Raw genomic sequence first — 23534 nt, forward strand, 5'->3', positions numbered from 1 at the left:
AGTGACTTGATAGTCATCAGAAGACCTCACACCATCTATAAAACAGAGTGCATTTCAGGCCTGTCTTCACTGGAAATTCTGCCTGAGTGAGGGCTGAGGTACCAAGCCCTTTATCTGAAATCTTTCATCCTCTCTTGAAAGATCATCTGCTTTTCTAGAGGAAAAGATGACATATTGAGTCATTGGTGGAATGTCATCCAAACCTCTTTTCTAACTCCTTTTCTACTTCCAACTCTAGCTACCACTCTTTTACTTCATTCCTTGTCATTTTTGTTTTCATTTCATGCTCATTATCTTTAAAATGGCTTATTTTTTTCTCCAATTACCAAGCACAGATTAGTTACTGTTTGTGCCACCATTTCACACAAATACTGTGGATTTTTTCCCTCTCTTCAATATTGGCTTGACTGAAACTAGTGGAGGTCCTTCCTATTGACATGAATAAGTTTTATATCCAGAGAAAAGATGGTTGCATTTCAACTGTGGTTTTACTACATCTCTGAAATAACATCCCTGGGGAAAAAAAAAAGATTTTTTCTTCAGGCCCTGGAATAACACAAAATATTATTCTGTCAAAAAGCTGCCAACCTTTCTCTCTTTCCACTAATTTTTCTAAAAGGAACTGTAGCACACCAGTAAGGGACATGTAATCCTGAAAGGAGACCATTAACTATTTTCAGCTTTTTGACAATCTGGAAGTTCAGATGGTAAGAAGCATTTCTCGACATTAATACCGCAAAGCATTTGAAAATAAATCCTTCTGCTTTCTGATCAGTTATAGTTGTCATTTCTGATATTTCTACTGATGCTGGTCATGGCTGGACACTTGACAGGGTGTGAGCCCAGTACAATATATTTGAAAACATTAAGGAGTGGATTGTGGCAGGTCCTGCTAGGGAAATAGGCTACAAAGAACTGTGCTCTCCTTGTTGTAATTCAGTTGGGGACAGACCCTCTGCTCCATGGTAACTTTGACAGTAGTAAACCTCCCAAAATGGAGGCAGAATACAGGCTTATAGTCCTTCAGTGATTTATGCATGAGCTTAGCTATTCAGTGTAATTGATGCTGAAGTTAATGGGACTACTCACAGCTGTGGGAAAGTCTTTCAAGATTGTGAACTAAGGGTGAAATTCAGCCCTTAACAAAACCTATGAAATGTTCAAGTTCTAGTTTGATAGCTTATGTAGAACTTACCTGGTGCATAAACCTTATGTGGGCACTTGACACAGGTAAATTTCACCCCAAATGCATAGTTTCACAGCTAGTTAACATGCAATATCAGAGTATGCATCTTTCCTCACCTGTGTTTCAAGGCTTTTCCTGTATACAGAGTGAAATACAAGAGCAGGCAAGTGAACTCAGATATACAACTGGAAAAAGCTACCAATAAACTATAAGGCAGACTTAGAAATCTTTTCCAGGTATCCCATACCGTTCATTAGCTATATTGTTTGGCCAGAGTCACAGGATACTTCTTCATCTGCCTAGTGTGCCTCACTGCCTAGCATGCCTCCATGGTCCCTCAGTCACTAACAAACCCAGGCTGTTTCCTTTCCTCCATATGTACCTTTATTCTTCAGTTCTCCAGCAAACAAAACATGACACTGGTATACAGCAAGAGAAGACTTCTACACAGCTTCATCCCCTCCCCATAACTCACCCTCCAAATGCTTCCTTGTTTTCTATTCCTCCCCCATTTTAACCTCCCAATTACTGCTAATTGCATCATTAGCCCAGGTATTGCTACCCTGGTGTTTATAATCCCCCAACAGAAAATGTTTAACTGCTCCCAGCTGAGGTAGCTGTCGCTTCTGTGCTGCAGTAATGTCAGTGATCAGGGTGCTATAGCTAGCCCTCTGTCACAACTGGTTAAGATGGCTTTTCAGTGCTTCTTGGGCTAAATTATGAATTTGCCCCAGTCACAATTTCTCAAGTTTGAGAGAGAAATATATTTTCACTTTGAAAGGAGAGTTTTGCTTGTGGAATAACGACCTTTCCATTTCGGGAGAAATTCAAAGCAAGAATGATTTCTGTTTTGCTTCTGCACAAACTTGCAAAACCATGAGTTTTTACACCAGTTTTGCCAATGATCATAACCAATTTTTTTTTTCCCAGACAAGAAGATGTGTGCACATTTTTATAAATACACAGACTGTGAAGAGGAAACGGAAATCTTAATGATCTTTTAGAATCAAACTGAGATAAGATGTTCTGATTCTACCCCAGTCATTTATGTGCTATATGAATTTCAGAAGCAGAAAACTAGGCTACTGATATCAGCATATATTGTTTGCTTTTTGTAAGCAGTTTCTGATTTAGTGTGCTTTTTTTCTATGTATTAGTGGAAAACAATTTTTAAAGTAGAAACACAATATGACAATATTATATTTATATAGCATCTTTTATCCAGAAAATCACAAGGTGCTTTCTCAATCCGTTATACTGTACAAACTATAAATAGGTGTTATTTTATCTAACTGAAGTGTAGCCACTTTTGGAATAAACATGGAAGTTTTATAACAATGGCACCATATAACAATAGCATCAAAGGCAAAAAATGTAAAAATATCTCTGTTTCTGCAACAGGTTCTATGGGGGGATTTAGGTGGCCATACAGTAATTACCTAGGATGTATTTTGGCTAGGACCCTGTATGTAATGGCCCTACTTTTATGAAAAGCAACATAAAGTCTTCAATGAACACAAGTGCTCAAACCTCAGTTTTGCTTCTCATGTGAACAAAAGTACTTCATGCATCATATTGCCCCCTCATATTGTGGTGGGTCATCAGTTCAACAACTGACTTAAATAGAAGAATGTCACCTACTGAATCACCAGCACCAGTCTAAAGAATTTCCATGCTTTTCAGAGCCTGAGCATTTCCAGCCAATTATGGGATCTAATGAGATCACAGCCCATAGAGGCATTGCTGCACCCAGTGTATTAAACATATTTCCCCAAGCAATATCAACATTGCTGGAATCCACCATTAAAGATCATCTGAAGATATGGAAGGAACTGGAGGAACACACACATTCAGATATGGTCTACATTGTGAAAATGTTCAGTTCACCGTTAGCAATATTGATAACCTTACCATAAATATGCTGCTGGTATTTTTAATATCAGCTCATATAACTCTGGTAAGCATAGGAGCCTTAGCATAAATGGCTAGCAGTGGTGGTGTTAATAATGTGTTTTATAATATTCAGAAGGATCTAAAAGTTAAGCTGTGCTGTTGATGTTTTTTTTTTCTTCCCTCCGATGCTTATTTCACTCATAACAAAGGTTCTACAGGCCACATTGTGTCCTCAGTGGAACTTGCGCAAAGGACTGTCTTCAAATTATTTTCACATTTATTCCTTCAGTATATTAGTAAATTGTATCCCCTTTTGCCTTCAGTGAGTTTGTATAAAGGTAACTGGTTTGAACATAGTAAACAGTTCTGTTAATGATGCCCAAGAAAGAGTAAAGTACCCCTCTGGGTCATTGGGCTGGGTCCCAGTCTTGTTGCTTACCTTCTAGGTGACCTTGGACAAGTCCAGTCACTTCTCTATGCCCCTGTTTCTTTCCCTCCCCCCATTCCACACCCTGGTCTTGGCTATTTAGATAGTAAGCTCTTTGGGACTGGAACTGACTTGCACTTTGTAAAGTTCCTAAAACATGGGCCCTCCAATCTCATTTGGGATCCCTAGGCACTAATGTAATATAAATATAAATACAAATAAATTATCACAGTTCTGTATATGCTGGGCTCACAAAAAAAAAAAGTACTAAAAGTACTTTAGATGCTAAAGTAACAGATGTGATGGAATATATGCAAGGAGCAGACCTGTTGAGGTGAAGATGATATTATTAAATACTGACTGCACAGATGAGAACAGTTCAATATGTCTGCAAATCACTTTCCCCACTTGTGAAAAGGCTGGGAAAAACATCAGCATCATTGGTGTGACATGAGGCTTAATTCTTCAAAAAATATCTTCTAAAAGTCAAAAGAAGATGGCAGAGATTCCTCAGGACTGTAAAAGGACACATATAGTGCTAGTCTATAAAAAGAGCATAAGGACAACCTGGGGAATTAAAGACCAGTCAGCTTAATTTCAGTCCCCAGAAAGATAATGGAGCAAATAATGAAGCAATCAGTTTGCAAACACCTACAAGATAATAAGGTGATAAGTAACAGTCAGCATGGATTTGTCAAGAACAAATCATGCCAACCAACCTAATAGCTTTCTTTGATAGGGTAACATGCCTTGTGGCTAGGGGGGAAGTGGTAGATGTGGTATATATTGACTTTATTAAGGCTTTTGATACTGTCTTGCATGACTTTCTCACAAAGAAAGTAGTGAAATACAACCTTGATGGAGCTCCTGTAAGGTGGGTGCATAATTTGTTGGAAGCTCTTCCCAGAAAAATAGTTAACTGTGGTTTACAGTCAAGTTGGAAGGGAATATCAAGTGGGGTCCTGCTGGAATCAGCTCTAGGTCCTGTCCTGTTCAATATATTCATCAATGATTTAGATAATGGCATAGAACATACACGTATAAAGTTTGCAGAAAATACCAAGCTGGAAATGATTGCAAGTACTTTGGAGGAGAGGATTAACATTCAAAAAGATCTGGACAAACTGAAGAAATGGTCTGAAGTACATAAAATGAAATTCAATGAGGAGAAATGCAAAGTACTCCACTTAGGAAGGAACGATCAGTTGCACATATACAAAATGGGAAATGACTGCCTAGGAAGGAGTACTGCAGAAAGGGATCTGGGGGTCATAGTGGATCAAAAGCTAAATGTGAGTGAACAATGTAACACTGTTGCAGAAAAATCAAGCATCATTCTGAGATGTATTAAAAGGAGTGTTGTAAGCAAGACACAAGATGTAATTCTTCCACTCTACTCCATGCTAATTAGGCCTCAGCTGGAGTACTGTGTCCAGTTCTGGGCTCCTCATTTCAGGAAAGATGTGAAGAAACTGGATAAAGTCCAGAGAAGAGCAACAAAAATAATTAAAGGTCTGGAAAACACTATCTTTCAGGGAAGATTGAAAAAAAATTGAGTTTGTTTAGTCTGGAGAAGAGAAGACTGAGCGGGGACAGGATAACAGCTTTCAAGTACGTAAAAAGGAGAAGGAAGAAAAATTGTTCTCTTTAACCTCTGAGGATAAGACAAGAAGCAATGGGCTTAAATTGCAACAAGGGAGGTTTAGGACATTGGATATTTTTTAAGAGCAGGTTAGAAAACACCTGTCTGGGATGGTCTAGATAATATTTAGTTTTGAGTGCAGGGGACAGGACTACAAGAGCTCCGAAGGTCCCTTCTAGTCCTATACTTCTATGATTCCGAGTTGATTGTAACATGCTTTGAGATCCTTTAAAGAAGGCTGCTAGAAGATTTCAGAGGTGCTTTATTATTGTCTCTAATTCCAGTACAGAGTAAATATTATATAGTAGCGGTCCTCTTGAGTCTGTAATTACTGAGCCATGATTTTGATGAGAGTGTGTTTCCAACAAGTCATTTTAACTTCACTTCATAACTTATGAAAGAATCTCCTTCACAAGTAAATATGCATTGCATCAGCAAGATAAAGGATTCAATTTGCATCCAGTTTATTTTTTTTTGTTCTCTATGTTTTGCATTTTCCATAAGCAGTAGCATTTTATTGTATTTTGCTTTGCAATATCACAGCTGTAACAACCAAATATAAAAACAATGAAGCCCCCATTTTTCCAAAAAATAAAGGAAACATCAGGAAAGATCTATAGTTTCACCCTAATGAACCAATTCAATGCATGTTTATTCATCACGTTAGCAGCTCTCGTGGGATTGTCAGAAGCTCCAGCAGGGAGAAGAAAATTGAGGAGCTGATGTTTTGTTTTGCTTTGTGCCATAGCAGGATTCAAATGTTAGTAGTTTAATGGGTATTTAAATCCGATGATTGCATACTGTATCAATAGCAATGAAACAAGTGGAGACTGCAGTTACCAGTTTAGTTGAGTTAGACTAATATAGTTTGAAAAAGAAATTCCTAAACATCAAACAGAGAAATACTGTACTGCAAAATAGAAGAACAAATGGGAGTGTGTGTTTCTATTTGCTGATGCTTATTTTACTTTATTCCTGTGTATGTGGCACAGGTGGCCTCAATCTACTCTGTCCTTAGGGCCCGTGGAGATGCCTGCGCAGTTGTTGGTGTAAATGGGAACTTCCCATGCCCTTCTTTGGGTCTTGACAAACAGAGTATAAAGACAGTGCAGTGCATTTTGGCCTTGCCCATGACAGATTTCTGCTTTCATGACATAGACCCTAAACATGCTGCTGAGTCAGCATAAATTAGCCCTTTGTGTTTTGCCACTCCCACTACCCATCTGCCAATAAATAGCTCCTTACATTGGCCATCTTCCGCTGTAGATTCTTTTCTCTGATAATATGGAAACACCATCATGGTAATAATCCTGTGACATCTGAGCACCCTCAACTCAGCTCCAAAATATTGATTTCCCCAACCCATACTGGTCTAAATCTCTGTTCCTCAGATCAGCCTCTCCTCTAGCTCGAACTACAAGAACTCAGTAGGATAATCTCTGTTAGGATCTGGGGCCATGGCACTGCAGATGCCCTGCATCCCTACTCCATTATGCACAATTGGCCAGGTGCAATGACGTCAATGGGGGAAAAAATTCCTTCCTAACCCCAGCTGACCTTGAAGCTATATATCTTACCCTCGAAGTCTCCAGGTCAGAATATTGTTACACATGGGCGATAAAGTACTCACAGAGGTTGAAAGCATAACAAAATAAGGGGTTTAGGCAGAATAAATATATTTATTTTCAACAGAAATGTTGGCTATTCTGTGTTGTTTTGCTCATGGGACCCAATTTGGATGCCAACAGCACCAAGAAAACCTGTGTTTACTAGTACAAATGTCAGGACTTTACTCCCGATCCAATCCATGATCACAAAAGAAAATGGGCCAAACCTGTCCTTTAGGAGGCACATGAGCTCCTCAGTGTTCAGAGGGATTGCACAGCCTACTTCATCCTCTATGATAGTGCAGTTTTCTCCTCTTGATGCACTTTGTAGACTGGTGTGAAAACAGTGGGGATGCTCGTCCTAATTCTGTGGATACATAACAATAGTAGTGATTTTCCTTCCAAGGATATAGGGCTTGTGTGGCCCTGAAAACTGTCTCAGGTGTATGTGAAAATGTTTCCTTGCTAATTGTTCTTCTTTGGTATTTATTGAAAGGCTTTGCGGAATCTGCCCCCAAATAAACGGTTTTCATTGGATGTACACTGAAGAGCGTTTACCACCTAAATAAATACATACTAAATACGGCCACAGGAATTTACAGACTAGGAATGCTCTGAACCATTGTATGCTCTCTTTTGGATAATTTGAAACTGCAGTCCCTGTGTGCCAAATAGGTAAAAGGATGGAATCAATGTAGTACAATGGCAAAAAGAGGTTTTCAAAGCTTTATTTCCCCCCATTGCTTTGGGTAAGATCCACCTTTGAATAGTCCCATTGGAGGAACAGGGTAGTCATCACAGAGTAGTTTCAATTACGTAAACCTTGCAGCAAGATGTGTGAAATGTGGACTTCACTTTCAGACAAGATAGCATAAAGCTTTGTGCTGTTCTGATGAAAGATCCATCCAATGGGAAAAACAATTTTAAAAATGAATCATAGGAGTCCATCACATCTTAAAGACACTTTTCTATCTTTGTCTCCTTTGAGAAAGATTGACAAGCAAATTTGAGACTGTGTATTTTCTTCTGAGTTTTGGAAGGTTATCTTTTAGGTTGATTTTAGGTTCTGTGAAACATTGATAACAGGCTGTCAGAGCTCATGTGTTTACATTGATTTTTCAGAGGTAGGAAACATACATATCTTATGAACTGAGCTGATCTTAAAAGAAATTCTTGGTGAATTTCAGTACATATCACTTTATAGTGAAAAAAACGGAGTCAAAAGTCATACATCAATAGTATTTGGAAAACTAGATCACCTTTGAAAAGCCTTGATCTGTTGGTTTGATTATGAATTTTTATCTCTGGAATTAAATAAAGAGTTGTTAGATCTCCTTTTGCTTCTGTTACTTGTTCTGAAATATAAAACATAAGATGGAATCTTGTCTGCATCATCAGTGTAAACCTGCAGCTGTTCAGCTGTGACCTTTTATGAAGCAAGAGTTGATAAGGAAATGTGGTGTTGGATTTGTTTTTTCACCATAAACTGAAAAGATTGGAGTTAAATGATGCTCTCTGATATAAATTTAGTTGCATGTTAAATACTAGGACTAAGATTCTGTGCTGAGCATCTATTAGGAGCAGAACAGAACTCAGAGTTAGGGTGTCTTTAAACCAGCTTTATACCCTCACAATCCTGGTCTGCTTTGTGGCCTCCAGCAGAAATTGGACAATTCAGGGAGTTCATCTAAATTATCATTTCATGTACCGTATACTAGATAATAATATGCAACACTCCATATTTCTAGAATTAAACTGGCTCTCTATTAAAAAACTGCTTTTTCCAAATTCTTCTTTCCTGCAACCTCCTTCCAAGTTCCACGTTGCTACAATTATAGTAGTCTATCCCCCGTTTCCTATGGCTTGAGGTGGTGCCTGGAATCTCCACACCATTGTTCTGGGGCCTCACCCAAAACATCTTCCTCTCAGCTCCAGCCCATCCCTGGAATAATCCCAACCCCAAGGCTTTTGAGGGGGTCCTTCGAAGGCAGAATAACTGCTGTCTTCCACATTGCCTGTGTTGGGGAATTTCTTCCCTTTGTGAAATCAGAGCTTTTAGAGTCTCTTTACAGAACTCTGGACCCTTATATTTAGTGTAAGAAGGCCAGAATGGGGTGAGGATCTCTAAAAACATATTTATTAAGGGTTTTCAACATAGTTCAATATGTGTTTGACTCAGTGTTTTTCTTTGGTCAACATGGAAGGACAGAAACTGCAATAGAAAAACTGTTACTTCCATTGAGAAAGAATCTACCAATTTGAAAGTTATTCCCTATACTTAAAAAGTGGGATGCAGTTAGAACTGGCAGTAGCTCTCAAAAAACAATAAACCTTTTAAGTGTGACCACTGTGATTAATTAATATATGTTTTATGTTTATTAAATATCCCAGAACTATCATGTTAAGTAGCTTGTTTGTATTTCCAGCATTCATTTATAGTCAATCACATAATGATTAAAAATAATTAAATTAAATAATTAAAAATACTTTTGCAATATAGCCGAAAATAGAGGCAGAACTTCATCATTATATCCAAGGTTAACTGGAGTACACCAGTAACAAAGAAGAATGGGGATGTCTGTATCTGTGGTGATTTCAGTGTTACTATTTACCCAGTACTGCATGCAGATCAGTATTCTTTGTCTAGAACAGAGAATTTATTTGTCTCTTTAGCTGATGGTAAACACTTCTTCAAAATTGACCTAGCCCAAGCCTACCTGCAAATGCATATTGAAGATTGTGAGAAATATCACTTCACAATTAATACACATTTATTTTGACATAATAGATTAGTGTTTGGAACAGTGTCAACACTGTATATTTGACAGTGAGCCGTAGATGAGATATTACAAGGAATTTCTGGTACTCAGTGTCATTTGGACAATATACTGGACACAGTAGCTTGTGATCAGTAAAACCTTGTGGATTTCCAAAAGGGACTTGTGAAGCTGTTGAAGTATGGTCTTAGACCAAACAAGGAGAAATGTGAATTTTTCAAATATTCCTTTGCATATTGCGGCCATATTGTTGACAAAGATGATTTGCATAAATCATAAGAGAAAGTTGAAGCTATCCTTAAGGCACCCCAACCACAGTATCCTTTCTGGGTATGGTGAGTTATTACTATATATTCTTACCTAACAGAAACAGTGCTATATTCCCCAAATGAACTTTACACAATGTAAACACTGCTGCAATAGCTGTACTGGGATCCCAGGATTTTAGAGAGAGACAAGATGGGTGAGGTAATATCTTTTATTGGACCAACTTTTGTTGGTGAGAGAGACAAGCTTTCAAGTTTCCCAGACCTGAAGAAGAGATCTGTGTAATCTTGAAAGATTCTCTTTCACCATCAGAAGTTGGTTCACCAACCTTGGACTCACATTGTCTCTCTGTTACACAATGAACAGAATTGGTGGTGGTCCACACAGTGTACCAAAGCTTTTAATGAAACCAAGAAGATCATATAATCTGAATGAGTCTTTACACACTACAATGTATCAATTTGTACAATTTGTATCAATTTGTACAATGTGTACATTGTGTACAATATGACACTTCCGCATATGGAATAGGAATTGCAATTTCACACATGATGGAAGATCATTTTGAAAGGCCAATTGCCTTTGATTTTAGATCTCTTACTTTGGCAGAACAGAATTATATTCAAATTGATTGAGAAGCTTTGAGCTTAGTCTTGGGAGTTAAAAAGTTTTGGCAATACCTGTATGGAAAATGATTTATTCTGATCACAGATCATCAACCACTAGTTTTAATTTTGAACCCACAGAGAAAGGATTATAGGCAATGGCTGTAGCACAGTTACAGAAATGGGTTATATACTTGGGTGTTCACTGTTATGAACCAAAATCATCGACCGACATGTGAATGCTGATTGCATATTGCGCTTGTCAGTGGCTGGGGCAGATAAGGATATTGAAGTGGATCCAGAAACATTTAATATGTTTTGTATGGCACAAATTGAACCCTTGCTAGTGATAAATGCTCTGGTACCATAGTACTATATGAAATAAAAAATGATCCAGTGCTGGTTCCAGTGTATGACATTACAATGAGTGAATAGGTTTATGCACAAAACCCAACTGTTTTCAGCTTTTTTTGTTTGAAAAGAACAGTGTATTTATGTAGGTAGGCCTTGAATATTTGTATATAGTTAGCAAGCATGATTATTTGGAACCCCTTTGTGTTTGTGTGATTTCCATGTAGTCTTAATGTTGTGTCATTCAGAAAGGAAACAAGCTTTACTTCATTTGCTAGTTTCTAAGAGAAAACTTCACCACAATTAACAGCAAACATGTGCCTTAATTCTAACGTGCTACACATACAGTGAAATAGAGCTTTTAGGACCATCCATAACAGTGCCATCTAGAGACTTCCAATATTATTACACTTCCCCCATTGATTATTGGCTCACATTTTCTGCTATACCAAGCAGCAGCTCAGTGCAGTAAAGAAGGGTGGGAAAACTGTCAAAGAGCCATTTAAGACTTCATGATTCTTAGGTCAGATCTATACCACATTGAGTCCTGGTGCAGGATAACAGTCTAAGGCCTGTTCCAACTTACATAAACTGACTACAATCCCAAAGGACCACAACTGCAGAAGTTAAGATGTAATTTCATTAATTTCATAATCTTTTCTTTGTAAATGTATTTACTGCCAATCTGTAGAGGCAGCCTTGCAAAAATATGTTTTTATCTGTGTCTTAAAGAACAGCAACTAAGTTATGACCACTGGTGTTATTTCTATGCTAACTGGTCAAGCAACTGAATTGTGACAGCACTGCATTTTAAATGAACTAATTATAAATCAACTAATGTCATTAACACTTTTGAAAATATGAAATGCGTCTTTGCAGTGTTTCAATCAATCTATCATCTGGGTTGTGGAGGTATGGTATGAAGGAAATGGAATTTCTAGGAGGCAGAACGAATGAGAAGGGGAAGAAGCACCTACAGAGAAGGCAGGAACATAAAAGATGACAACCCTCTCAGGGTTGATTTTATAGATGTCTTTGCAGCAGGCCATGGATGAAACACAAAAAGAGCTGTGCAAACAGAATAAGAGATAGGCAGAATATCTCTGAACCCTGCTGCTTCAGTCCCGCTTGGTATATCCAGGATTACTTGCCAGTAGAAATGGAAGGTCCCCAAACTGATTAACAGAAATAATATTGGCAGTATAACAATAGCCTTGGGAGTCAATAGAGACTGACTCCTGCCAGATGGTAGGGATTGTAAGCCATTTCTGAAGCATGTCATGTGATGAGGGCCGATAAAGATATTTTCTTTCTCCACAGTAATCAATGAGGATTCACCAGCAGACAATTTGGCCAAACTTATTCAATTCAAAGATCTGTTTTGGATGAGCTTGTCAAGGCCCTTATGTTATAATCAAGATATAACTGCTCTATTTAACAATTAAAAACACTTCATCAAACAATGTATAAAAGAATATCTAGTCTAGCTATACTATCTTTAATTAAAAAGACTGATTTCTTGATTAATGTTTCCCTTTGGGGTAGAAACCATCTCCATTTTATAAGAAAAGGTAAGATCTGACTCTAATTTAACTCAGTAGTAAACAAATATTTTACCTTACTTTGGACATAGATTTACAGTGGAATGGGATCTGGGCCTTTTAAGAACTCTTTCTTCATTAACAGAGCCCGGTTTTCTCTTTGGTTGTGTCTGCACTGAATACACCTTATGGTGGCACAGTACATACACTGCACGTCCCCCTAGCACGGGTATAAACAGCAGTATAGGCAGAGGCACCGCTTAGGTGACAAGAGTAAAGACATGCTGGAATCCTGTGGTAAGTCTACATTACACACCATTAGCAGCAGTCTTTAGTACAAGCATCCCCCTTGTCAGAGCCTTTCCTTGCTGCTGGAGCCCTTCCCTGTGACACAGAAGATGCATGGCTTGGACATGTAGAGAGCCATGTAGGGTATATACCCTGAGGTTCAGAGGAACTTTTAACTCACCTACGCTGTACCTCACCATTTACACTACTATACCTATGCAAGGGAGATATGAGTGTATGTATTCTACATACCACCATAAGGAGTGCACAAGGAAGACACATTGATAGGACTCTGTGGGGAACCCATATTTGTTACCAGTGGGTTTTTGCTTTTTTTTTTTTTTTTCCATAAACTTACATTGGGCTCATATCCAGCCCCGCTAAGAAATCCTGATTAATTTAGCAAATATTGGATCTGATCCTAAAATAACTCTGTGGGAAAACCTGATTCATAGAAATTCTCCTGGAAGTACAAGGAACTGAAAGTTCCCATGAGCAGCTTTGTAGTTACAGCTATCTGGAATTAATAAGAAAATGATCAGAAGCCAGTCAGGAATTGCATTAAATGCCAGTAAGGAAAGAGAAAGAAATCCCAAAGGAGAAATAAAAAACGTTTTCAAAGCATCATTCTTTTAAATTGGCCTTGAAACATTTAGCAAAATATCAGAGGGAATGGACATAGAAGACATCAAGATCTGAGATCTACTATTGCCTGGAAGAATGGTGTGAGATACACCTTCCTGATCCTTGTGGCTGATCCTGCTCAGTAGGATTCTGTATGAACACAGGGGTCTATACTGGCCAATCCTTATGCAAGAATGAAATTTATGTCATTTTAGGAAGTAGTAGAATTAAATCTCCAGACTAAATTCTGTCATCCTTTACTTTTGCTTTACATTGGTGTAACTTCACTGCTGGCACTGGAGTTACTCAGATGTGAAGCAGGTATAAATGAGATTAGATTCAGGCCCTGCAGAGCAAAACAAGGGCCCAGTCCTGCAAATGTTATTTGCACAGGTCGTCTTACTGGCACCAAATTTGATGGGGTGGATTTTATTCATCCAACAAATATGTTCTATATTTGCTTTTTATATATATATCTATAAATTTTAAAATAACCATAATAATTTTCCAGTACTTTGCATATTGAGAGTAAATTTTATATTACCACTGGGGGTGTGAATGGATCCATGCATCACAAAATTAACATATATGTATATTTTTATATGGCTGCAGAACCAAAAGATTGCTGATGCTTTGGCACTCAAATATTTTGTTAAAAAAACGACAAAAAGAAGATTCACGAGACTTGATATGTGAAAATGTTCCAGCTTCTTTTTTTTGCTAAGAAACACAATTAAAAACATACTTTTTAATTAATATGGATCCATTTCCAGGATTGACTTTATCCATCCCTGCTACTGAAAACAAGCAACAGATTCTTGGACAGGAACCAAACAGAACTCTTCCAGGATAGAATAGACCTTTTAGTGAGCATAATATAATAATAATTCTAGCTCTTATATGGTAGATCAGGAGATCTCAAAGCAAAGCACTTTACAAAAAGGAATGTAGGTATAATTAACCCCATTTTACAAATGGGGAAAGGAAAATGAGGCAGAAAGCAGTGAAATGACTGGCCCAAGGTCCCTCACAGGACAAACAGCAGAGCTAGGAACAAAGACCCTAAGTCTGCTTCCCAGTCCAGTGCGCTATTAGGTCACACTGCCTAAATGTATTTAAAGCATTTTACTTATTTTCTTCTGTTTATTGGACCCTAATTTAGACCAACGTAAATCATGAATTATGGTTGATGTCAGTGTAGTTACACATGTTTCACACCAGTGTAAGTGAGAACAGAATCAGCCTTATGTGTATGTTCTTTATGCTTCACCATTAGTAAATTAGTTGGGTGGCTCTAAAAGATAATTGATTGCAGAAAAGCTAATGACTTGAATTACAATGCATCAATTGTCACAACACAATTTCCATCTGCTTAACTGCTCTGGACGGATAGTTCTGTTTGACAGATCATTATATTTTTATCTATAAGCCTTTACTAAGAGCAAACAAATGAGTTGACAGTTTAAAACACTTCATATTGTGAGTGGTAAAAGATAGGCTAACATTATTTAGAACACAGCAAAAGTCTATGACGGAGCTCAGGTATACAATTATAGGTTACAGTGAACATGAATACTGTCATAAGCATTAGATCACAGTCTTGTTTCTAAATTGGTTCATCCCATTTGAATGTTGTCCAACATTGTCTTTCTGATGTTATTAGCAGCATTTTTCCTCCATTTCTCTCACGTCTTTTATTTCAGTGAGCCACATTCCAACAAAGACCAGTTCTGCCATCCTTACTCAGCTACATTCTCACTTGAGTCCATGGGAGTTTTGCTTGAGTATGGATAACAGAATGTATCCCACAATGTGTACTTATTTGTACCCATAAAGTCAAAATGCATTTTGCTGTATTTTGGCCTAGAGTTTCAATTAGGGGTTTGGGATAGAAGAGGCTCGGGTTGTACTCCATTTTCTGGTTCTGGCTTCTGTGTGATCTTGTGCACATCTCTTAACCTCCCTTTGCTTTAATGCTTCTATTTATAAAATGGGTATAATAATACAATACTTCCTACTTTTAATAAAGTATTTTGAGATATTCTGATGAAAGGCTCTGTATACTGTAAGGCAGATCATTAGCCCAGGGGAAATCCCCTTTATGAAGTTCCTGACATAGAGGAATCCTCCAATGGTGTGAAGCAGCAAAGCCCATTTCATTACACTCACTCTCCTATCTAAGGGAGAGAGATGGAGCCAGAAATTCTAGGCCAACAGAACAGCACATAGAAGACCTTTCCAGTCAGTGTCTGCTCTAACTTACACGGAGGGTGGGATCAGCCCCCAACCTGATCCAGAATAGAAGGAGTTAGTAAAGTGGATTACAACTAGCTTTGCTTCCTATTCTTCAGCTGCACCAAGCACAGGCTCCGAGTATTTGAAGATTAAATATTATATGTGCAAATGATTATAATTATTTTATTTATGCCAGGTCTTGCAGACATCTGGACAAACTTTGTACCGTTTCAACAATTCTACCTTTAATGTCAGGAAAGCATAATTTCTTAATTCCTCAAAGCCAAGTCAGAATACAACACAGCTCATATTGTTCCATTCCCAATAATAGTCTTTAGGCCAAATTCATTACAAGCAAATTCACATTCATTTCTCCTGTTTCCAATGGCATGGTGCCATTTGCTGCTGGGGTGGGTTTGCCCCTCTGTCTGTCTAACTCTTCAGTCTTTCATTTCCTGTTATCTTGTTGCTTCAGCCACCCCAATCCTGGATTATTTACATGCTTTATATGAAAATAAAAGGATACTCAGCTGGTGATTATGAGTAGTTGCTGTACAGTCATTTTTCACGTCTTCTTTCTCATTTCATTTCTTACTTCTTTCCTCACAGTTCACAGAAAATATTCTCTAGTTCACTTTCCTGTAGGCAATACAAACTTTTAAATAGTGATGTAAAGAAATAAGCCCAAACCAATTTACTTTAACACACCCATGTGGCAAATATAATAGGTTTAGATATTTACAAAAAAAAAGTTACATTTTGACTAACCTGCAGTAAAACTATTCTGTATTTCCATATAGTGACACTCAGATGTGTACATTAGAAGCAGACTTCCAGATCTTTCACAGTAACTGGTACAAGATTTTGAAGACTACATCATTCCCATTTTACCTCTTGGGGAAAGAAAAAAGAAATCATGAACAGTTAAGCTACCTCTGTTGTTTACTCTTATACCAACTAATTCCCTCTTTTTCCACCACCAAGATCTATTGATTATAAAATTCTTGACTGTTTTTGTAGTGGGTCCTTTATATGGTAAATTCCTTTTTCCTCCTCTTTTTAACCTTACTAAATCCTCCCCTTCATACACACTTAGATTTTCACTTTTACTTTGTCAATATCCAAAGTATTTCTGGTTCTTTTGCCTAGACATTTCTGTTTTATAAACCTGCCTGGTCACAGTGACGGCACTATTAGTAGCACTTTGGTCACTGAAGTTGCTGCAGCACTGGGAAGAGTGCAGACTTAACTGAAACCAAATCACCAGTTTCTGTTGCAAATTACTGGCCCTGGGGTGGCAAAGGCTGGGGTAATAAGGCAATTGGCTCAGTAACTGGGAGGTTATAAATAGGAGGAACAGGAAGCAGGGGGGAACTCAAAGGGTGAATTTGGGCTGACAAGAGAAGTCTGTGGGGACGTTGTCTATTGCTGTAAGTATGTCATGTGCTCTGTTATACTTTATAAGTGAAGAATAAATACACGTGATGAAAGGGTAACAACCACCTGGTGTGTGTTTGTGGTTAAGAGACAAAGAAACTGGCCAGGCAGTGTGGCACACTTAGTAGCAATAGAGAAACTCCGTGGCAATCCCATTTCTTTTTTCATACTTGTATCTCTTTAGTTCTGTGCAAAAAACATTGTATAGCTTTGATCCATGAAACTGTTAAAGAGAAAGTAGTTTTCATCATTCATGAAATCATTGTTTTAATGTTTTCTCAGTTATAAAAACATAAGTAGAAAAATGATCAGGCTGTTAGTAGATGAACCAGACTCTCGTGATCCTTTGTACTCAGAACTGTTTTGTGTTTATGATCCTTTGTACTCAGTCTAAATCTTAGTGTGCTAGTAAAAGATGGATTGTGTGATCACTTGCTCTGCCCACTGGCCCTTAGAAAATGTGTCCAGATGTCCATGAAAACAAGAAACGGAATGCTTATTGTTACAGGTGTTTTGTGATTGATGAGATAATGATTTATGAAAGATGTTTTTAGCTTATCAGTTATGGAAATTGAGATGCATGAAAAGAACTCTAGAAGTTATGAGAATGGAATTTTCTTTCTTTCTTTTTTTTTTTCGGTGAACAAACATGATATATCAAGGGGTGAGTGCCTGAAAGATAGGTAAAATAGAGAGGGCTGTGGAATTGCTTCCCCAGATCAATAATATATTTGCCTTTCTATATTGTGCTGATTAATCTTTGACTAATAATTGTTGATTAATACATTTGATTGAGCCTGATTATCTGACCTCTTTACAACAGGATCAAATCTTGAAATAACAAAGCTGTATTAAAAATGTAGGGCCAAATTTTTCCAAGTAATTTAGATAGCTATTGGGATTTTCAAAATTAGATTAGGTACCTAACTTCCATTGAACAATACCCATCACTTGGGTATTTTTGTAATTTCCACTAACTATCTGCTATCGGTATCTTTAGGCCCCTACAAATGTGTAAACCTGGCCCCTAGGACCTGATTCAGAGCCCATAGAAGGAAATGGAAAAGCCTTAATCAGTCCCTTAATGCCTAATTAGATGTGCTCCCCCAAGAGCCAGATGTACATACAGTTGTGTGTGTTCTGCTAAGTGTTTGGAAAAAGAGGAGTCCCTCTTTCATTACATGTAGCCAACTTCCTCTTGACCAGGCAGGAGCCCTTCTGTAGGTGATCTGTGTCTTGCAGATTTGGAGGGATACTGTTAGAGATTTCATGTTTTTTAAGTGATCTTTTTTTGCCCCGAGACTAACAAATTATATCATACAAAAAAAAGTTTGTTTAATCAAAGAAAACAAAAATAAATCCAAAATGATGACTATTTAAAAAAAAATCAAATGTATAAAATACATCTTTCCTTGATCAAGGATTAGTATTCTCTTTCAGCCCACAGGAATATCTTTAATGAGTTAAACACTCCTGAAAATAGCAATTAGATGAAAGTGCTTAACACTGCTTGCACTAGAATGGTCATAATTCAAATGTGACAACTGCGATTAAATCATCAGAGATGAAAATGGACATCTCATTGTTTTTTCTTATTGTAAGACAATTCAAAATTAATATTTTAAAAACTGAGTTTGGGTTATTAGCCATGTGTTAACATTATGCATTGCACCAACGAAAGAGACTGTTTCATTATCAAAAACCTTCTACTGGAGCATTAGGGGGATCTAATGAAGATAAAGCAACCTCTCTAATTTTCTAATGGATGCATTTTTCTAATCTGAGCACTCTTTATGTATCTTTAATAATGATTTATTTTTCAAGATCCTGAGGATGACATCATTCTCCACACTGGAGTCTTGATAAAGACATTTGGCGATCATAAAGAACCACATGAATGTCTGCTTCCAACTACATTTTTGTAAACTGTTTCCAGCCTACATACAAGCTAATTATAAGGCAACATCATTAGCTGGATTTCATATAAATAATATCAATGGCTCATGTTCTCAGCATGATTCGGTTTAAACATTTAAACTATGAATAACCAAAGAGGTTTTTTAATATATAATCATTCTCATATATATATATATATATATATATATATATATAGCCCCTGGAAAGGGTAAAGTTGTTTATAGAATGCCTTCTTGAAGCTATAAAAATTATATCTAGAACATATTATTTTTTAAAGTTATATGTACCACCCCTTGCATGCAAAAGATTAAAGTTTTCTGTCCACCTCTTGGAAAAATATAGAAATTTATGAGGACTATATACATATGTTATCCTCCTTACAAGCTGAAGTTATATATATTTAAAGGAAATGCATTCATAACAAGTTATTTGAATTGATCACAGAAAATATTTCATTGTTTACTTCAATAAAAAGCAGTTCTGTTTAAAAATAGTCTCTTTCTACATATACTATCATAATATAATAACATTATATATTTATATAGGGCCTTTCATCCCATCACCTGTTGCGGGATACTTTAAAAAAACAATGTCCTAGCTGTACTTCTGTATAGTCATTAAATATTGCATACGATTTTTGAAAAATGGGGATTTTTGTCTAGGTTTTTTTAGCCCAAAATGTTCTCTACTGGCACATATGCTGTTGTGGAGAATGCTCTGTATCACTAACTACCCCACCCAAGAGGTGGCTGCTTTTCGGTGGTGATGGATTTTACAGTTTCATCCCAAATATCATGCATACATTAAGTTGTTCAACACTCAGTATAACTACTCCTGAAGGACTGAATTAACTTCATCTGTATCTGAAGCAGTGGTTGAGTGAGTTTACGCATTTCAAACATGGTGCTTAGACATTTAAGCCAGAACAAAGAAACTCTCTCGAAATGCAGCATTCCCATGGATATATCCATATTTCTTGAAGTAAGGGCTGAGTCAAAAGCATTGACTTCAAACTATCCGTATTGCCCACTCCATGAACCTACTCAATATGCACAAATCCTAAATAAAAAAAGATGGCAGTTGCTTCAAACAAATTCACATAGAACCAAATGTCATTTCTGTCCCAGATCTGCAGCCATGACCAAGGAGTGCACAGGCAGCTAGAGATGGTGAAAGGGCACACCAAGGTGACTTTAAACCTCTTTTCTTCTCCACCTCTAATGCTGGGCTGTCTGTTCATTGAGAGCCCGGGCCACTAAAAACTGAGGGTTGCTCTAATTTACACTGGCTTCTGATGACCTTGAGTGGTCAATTCAGCAACTAGTGCTGTGATGCCTCAGACACACAAATCGTTTCTCCCGGATATACCTCCATTGGATGTGGCAGGGGGTTTGACATAGAAGCTGACAGTCCATTCATAACCCAACAAAGGGTCATCCTGGAGCGGGATAAACTTCACTATGGATTTGGGGGTACAGCACATGGTGTTTGCACGGCAGCTGAAGATCTGAGTAACTGATTGTGTCCTGCATGCTTATCCTAAGCGAGAACTAGAGGTTCCAGATTTATAGATACACCTTTGTTTCTTTCCTACTTTTTGTCCAAACCTCAAGTTTGAAGCTTGGATACTGCTCTCTATAAGATATAAAGGATATAAGATAAGATAAGATATAAAGGATATCTCTATAAAATGTAAAGGAATAGATCTAAAGCCTAGTGAAAAAACTATTTTAAGAAATATTCTCCTACAGCAGATTGTTTAATCTGCCACACATATTTTACGCATGAGAGCTGCCACAAAAATTGTTAATTAAAAAGTAACCTGAGATGGCTTCACCAACACCAGTCTAATGAGAACTAATCCTTGTTTCAAGGAAAATAATTCTCAGCTCTTAATTTGCCCATATCCATTTCCTTGGGTTACTGTCTTCCCCAATTAAAAAAATGCTTTGTTAAAATATTTTCAGCTTTTTGGCCTGTGAATTTGTCTTCCAAATCCTCACAACTTCCCTGAACTGGAAAAAAAATACTCGCTGTACACTTTTGATTTACAGTCTCTCACATCAAGCTCTGAGAGGTGTCTCAGAGAGGTGAAGATATCATCCAAAATATTTCACATATAATAATGTCTCTGCATTATGAAAAGAACAGTTCACCTATATTAAGATGTAATATCTCTGTAAATTGTGCCATTATAAATGGAGTAGTTACTTAGAGTCATATCTGTGTTAGGGTTAACTTTCACCCTGACACATACTGCATCTCCTACCCCACAAGGGAAACTTGAAGAATTTTGGGGGGGGTTAAGTGAAATCTAATTATGCCTCATTTTTAGGGCTGATCATGTGACATAGACATTGGCAAATAGTTTGGTTAGTTAAGTCCACCATTACCCAAAGAGTCACATTGTTAATTGTTTGTGGGAACTCATATGACATCTGGTTTAATTATAAAAATGTTTGTGCAGCCAAAAAGTGTGTCAAATTTTAGAACAGATGGTTATGTGGTTAGATGTGCATTATTCTTCATTCATTATTGTGCTGTTTAAGGATTTTGAGTCAGTGGCTCACACAGCAGAAATAATAGCATGTAACTAAGACAACCAATCATACTCTAGAAATAGCAAATAATCAAAGTTAACAATTTGAAAAGAATCCCTCAGATGATAGTTTATACAAACAAATATCAGTTGAACACTTATGAATAACAAATACATTGGGAGACACTGGGACTGCTTTGCAAATGATGGGCGGAAAAAGTCTAAAGAACTTACCATTCTGATCTTCAGCTGAGGTAAACTGATGTTACTCCACTGACTTCAGTGGAAATGACTTACATTTGCTGTGGGTCTGGCCCATAATTTTTAAAGAATTGAGACAAGAAGGACTGCATAAATATAAGGTACAGAAAGGATCCAATGTCAAAAATTGACCTTTGCTGCCTGACATTATAGTCAACAGCTAAACCACATATGTGGCTTTGACTATTGACTTTATTGTAGCAGGTGACCTTCAGACTGTGAAATACCTTCATGCAATAAGAAAAGGGAAAACTATGATAACCAGAGGGGAGAGAGGCGGAAAAGCGAGTTATAAGTATGGATCAACTGTAAAAATATCAAGGCATGGACTCTTAGTGTATCTACACAGATAGTCATTTAAGGTCATGTTTTTAAAGAACACATTTTTGATACATTTATTGCATACAGGATTGCTATTTTAATCAATAAGTAAATAAAGTTCTGTATTCTTTGACCTCAGGATGTAGACATGTGTGTGACATGCTGTACCACATGTACCTCTTATGGTGTGATTTGTATATCATTTATGTTCACCCTTACAGTGTAACTGTGTATTGTCTGATGCAAAGTATGCCATGTAAGGTGTTTTTGGAATGCTTATGGCATACTGAACGTTATTGTTATGTTAGCATGTTTCCTGCAATGTCATTCATATGTACAGAGATGAAACTGCTGTGTCATGTCCCCAAATGTGTGTGTCACAGGGTTTGAATAGATGCAGATGAACACCAAGCTGTGTTTCCATTCCCCACAGAGGCATGCATACAGGAACAATGGTCTGGCCTAAGCACCTGTGAGCACTTTGGTTCAAGTGGAAGAAATCATGCCCATTGCTAGACAGGGCCAATCACCTGACCCCAGGGGTGCTGGGGAAACTTATTAAAAGCTGAGGTGTCTTTGTCTCTTGGCTCTCTCCAGGAATCTACCTTCCAAGCACCATCAAGGACTGGCATGTACCCACAGGGAGAGGGAAGGGGGCTGGTTACAAGACGTATCGCAACCAGCCTGTGTAGTAAACTGAATATAGAGTGACATATTAATCTTAGGTTAAGATGCGAGTTATCTTTTTGTTAAATCAAGGAGTTAATCACAATTATTAATAATCTGACTTAGATTCACTTAAAATCTTACTGTAATCAAACTTATTTTTTTGTTTTATCTAACAGTGCATGTGGACTGTGTGTGTGGAGATACTTCACTTAGAGTGACAGAGCTAGTGCACATCAATTTCTTTGATAAATTGATGGACAAGTGTAAATCAGCCTGCAGGGTGCAATGTGCAGCACTGAACCCTGCAAGACGGCACTTCCCGGGGTTGCCTTGGGGACTGGGGGTGTTTGCTGTGAGCTATCCCATGAGTGGCTGGCTGGAGTGCTCCTTCAGTAGGTGAGACATGCAGGAAGCTGGGCATGGGCCGACCCTGGAGTGGGTGGTTCACACAGCTACACGCCAGTCTAGGTTGTAGGGGTGGGGTGAACATCACAACATAAAAGGGTTTTTATCATTTTGGGGAGCCACACACAGGAGGACAACACAGTTACATATACAAAGTAATTTAGGATCAGTCACTCAAAAGCCAGCAAATGCCAAGGGTGTAATAGGTAACCTTGACTGCATCACTGACACAGGGACGATACAGTGTGCTCTGATCACAGCATATCACATTACATATCATACAACAAATGTTAATATCATATAATTTTAGTACATTCTTAAGAGTAGTGCTGCTCCTATTCAAAATCAATATGAATTTTGTCATACACACACACATATATGATGTGGGGGGGGGGGGGGAATACTACCTAAATGTGTTATGGTTGCAAAGTCGAACATTGAGACTTTAGAAATTGCCAGAATTAAGGAGGCCTGTGCAACCTTAATTTGTCCCCCTTCTGCATGTGTATGCATTATGACACAATCTTTAATTATATGGTCAC

General features: G+C 37.6%; 3 long non-coding RNA genes across 5 annotated transcripts in view; 1 reads left to right on the forward strand and 2 right to left on the reverse strand.

Moving 5' to 3' along the window:
- Window positions 1–290: 290 nt before the first annotated feature.
- Window positions 291–1646, reverse strand: LOC137166268 (uncharacterized). Its single transcript, XR_010923608.1, has 2 exons — window positions 1569–1646; window positions 291–513 (listed from the first exon to the last, which is right to left on the reverse strand). It is a non-coding gene; the product is annotated as an uncharacterized lncRNA (long non-coding RNA).
- Window positions 1647–13897: 12251 nt separating this feature from the next.
- The window catches only part of LOC137166276 (uncharacterized), a 112139-nt gene continuing 102502 nt past the window's right edge, over window positions 13898–23534 (reverse strand). For all 3 annotated transcript variants that reach the window (XR_010923618.1, XR_010923617.1, XR_010923616.1), the window contains 2 exons: window positions 16212–16336; window positions 13898–16082 (listed from right to left, as the gene is read on the reverse strand). This is a non-coding gene — a long non-coding RNA (uncharacterized lncRNA). The remainder of the gene's footprint in view (window positions 16083–16211; window positions 16337–23534) is intronic.
- Window positions 16835–23534, forward strand: part of LOC137166286 (uncharacterized) — a 34316-nt gene continuing 27616 nt past the window's right edge. The window contains exon 1 of the long non-coding RNA XR_010923628.1: window positions 16835–16873. This is a non-coding gene — a long non-coding RNA (uncharacterized lncRNA). The remainder of the gene's footprint in view (window positions 16874–23534) is intronic.

Source organism: Emydura macquarii, unplaced genomic scaffold (assembly GCF_026122565.2).
Source record: "Emydura macquarii macquarii isolate MOO-44397 ecotype Brisbane River unplaced genomic scaffold, CSIRO-AGI_Emac_v2 contig_2825, whole genome shotgun sequence".
NCBI classification, from domain to species: Eukaryota; Metazoa; Chordata; order Testudines; family Chelidae; genus Emydura; species Emydura macquarii.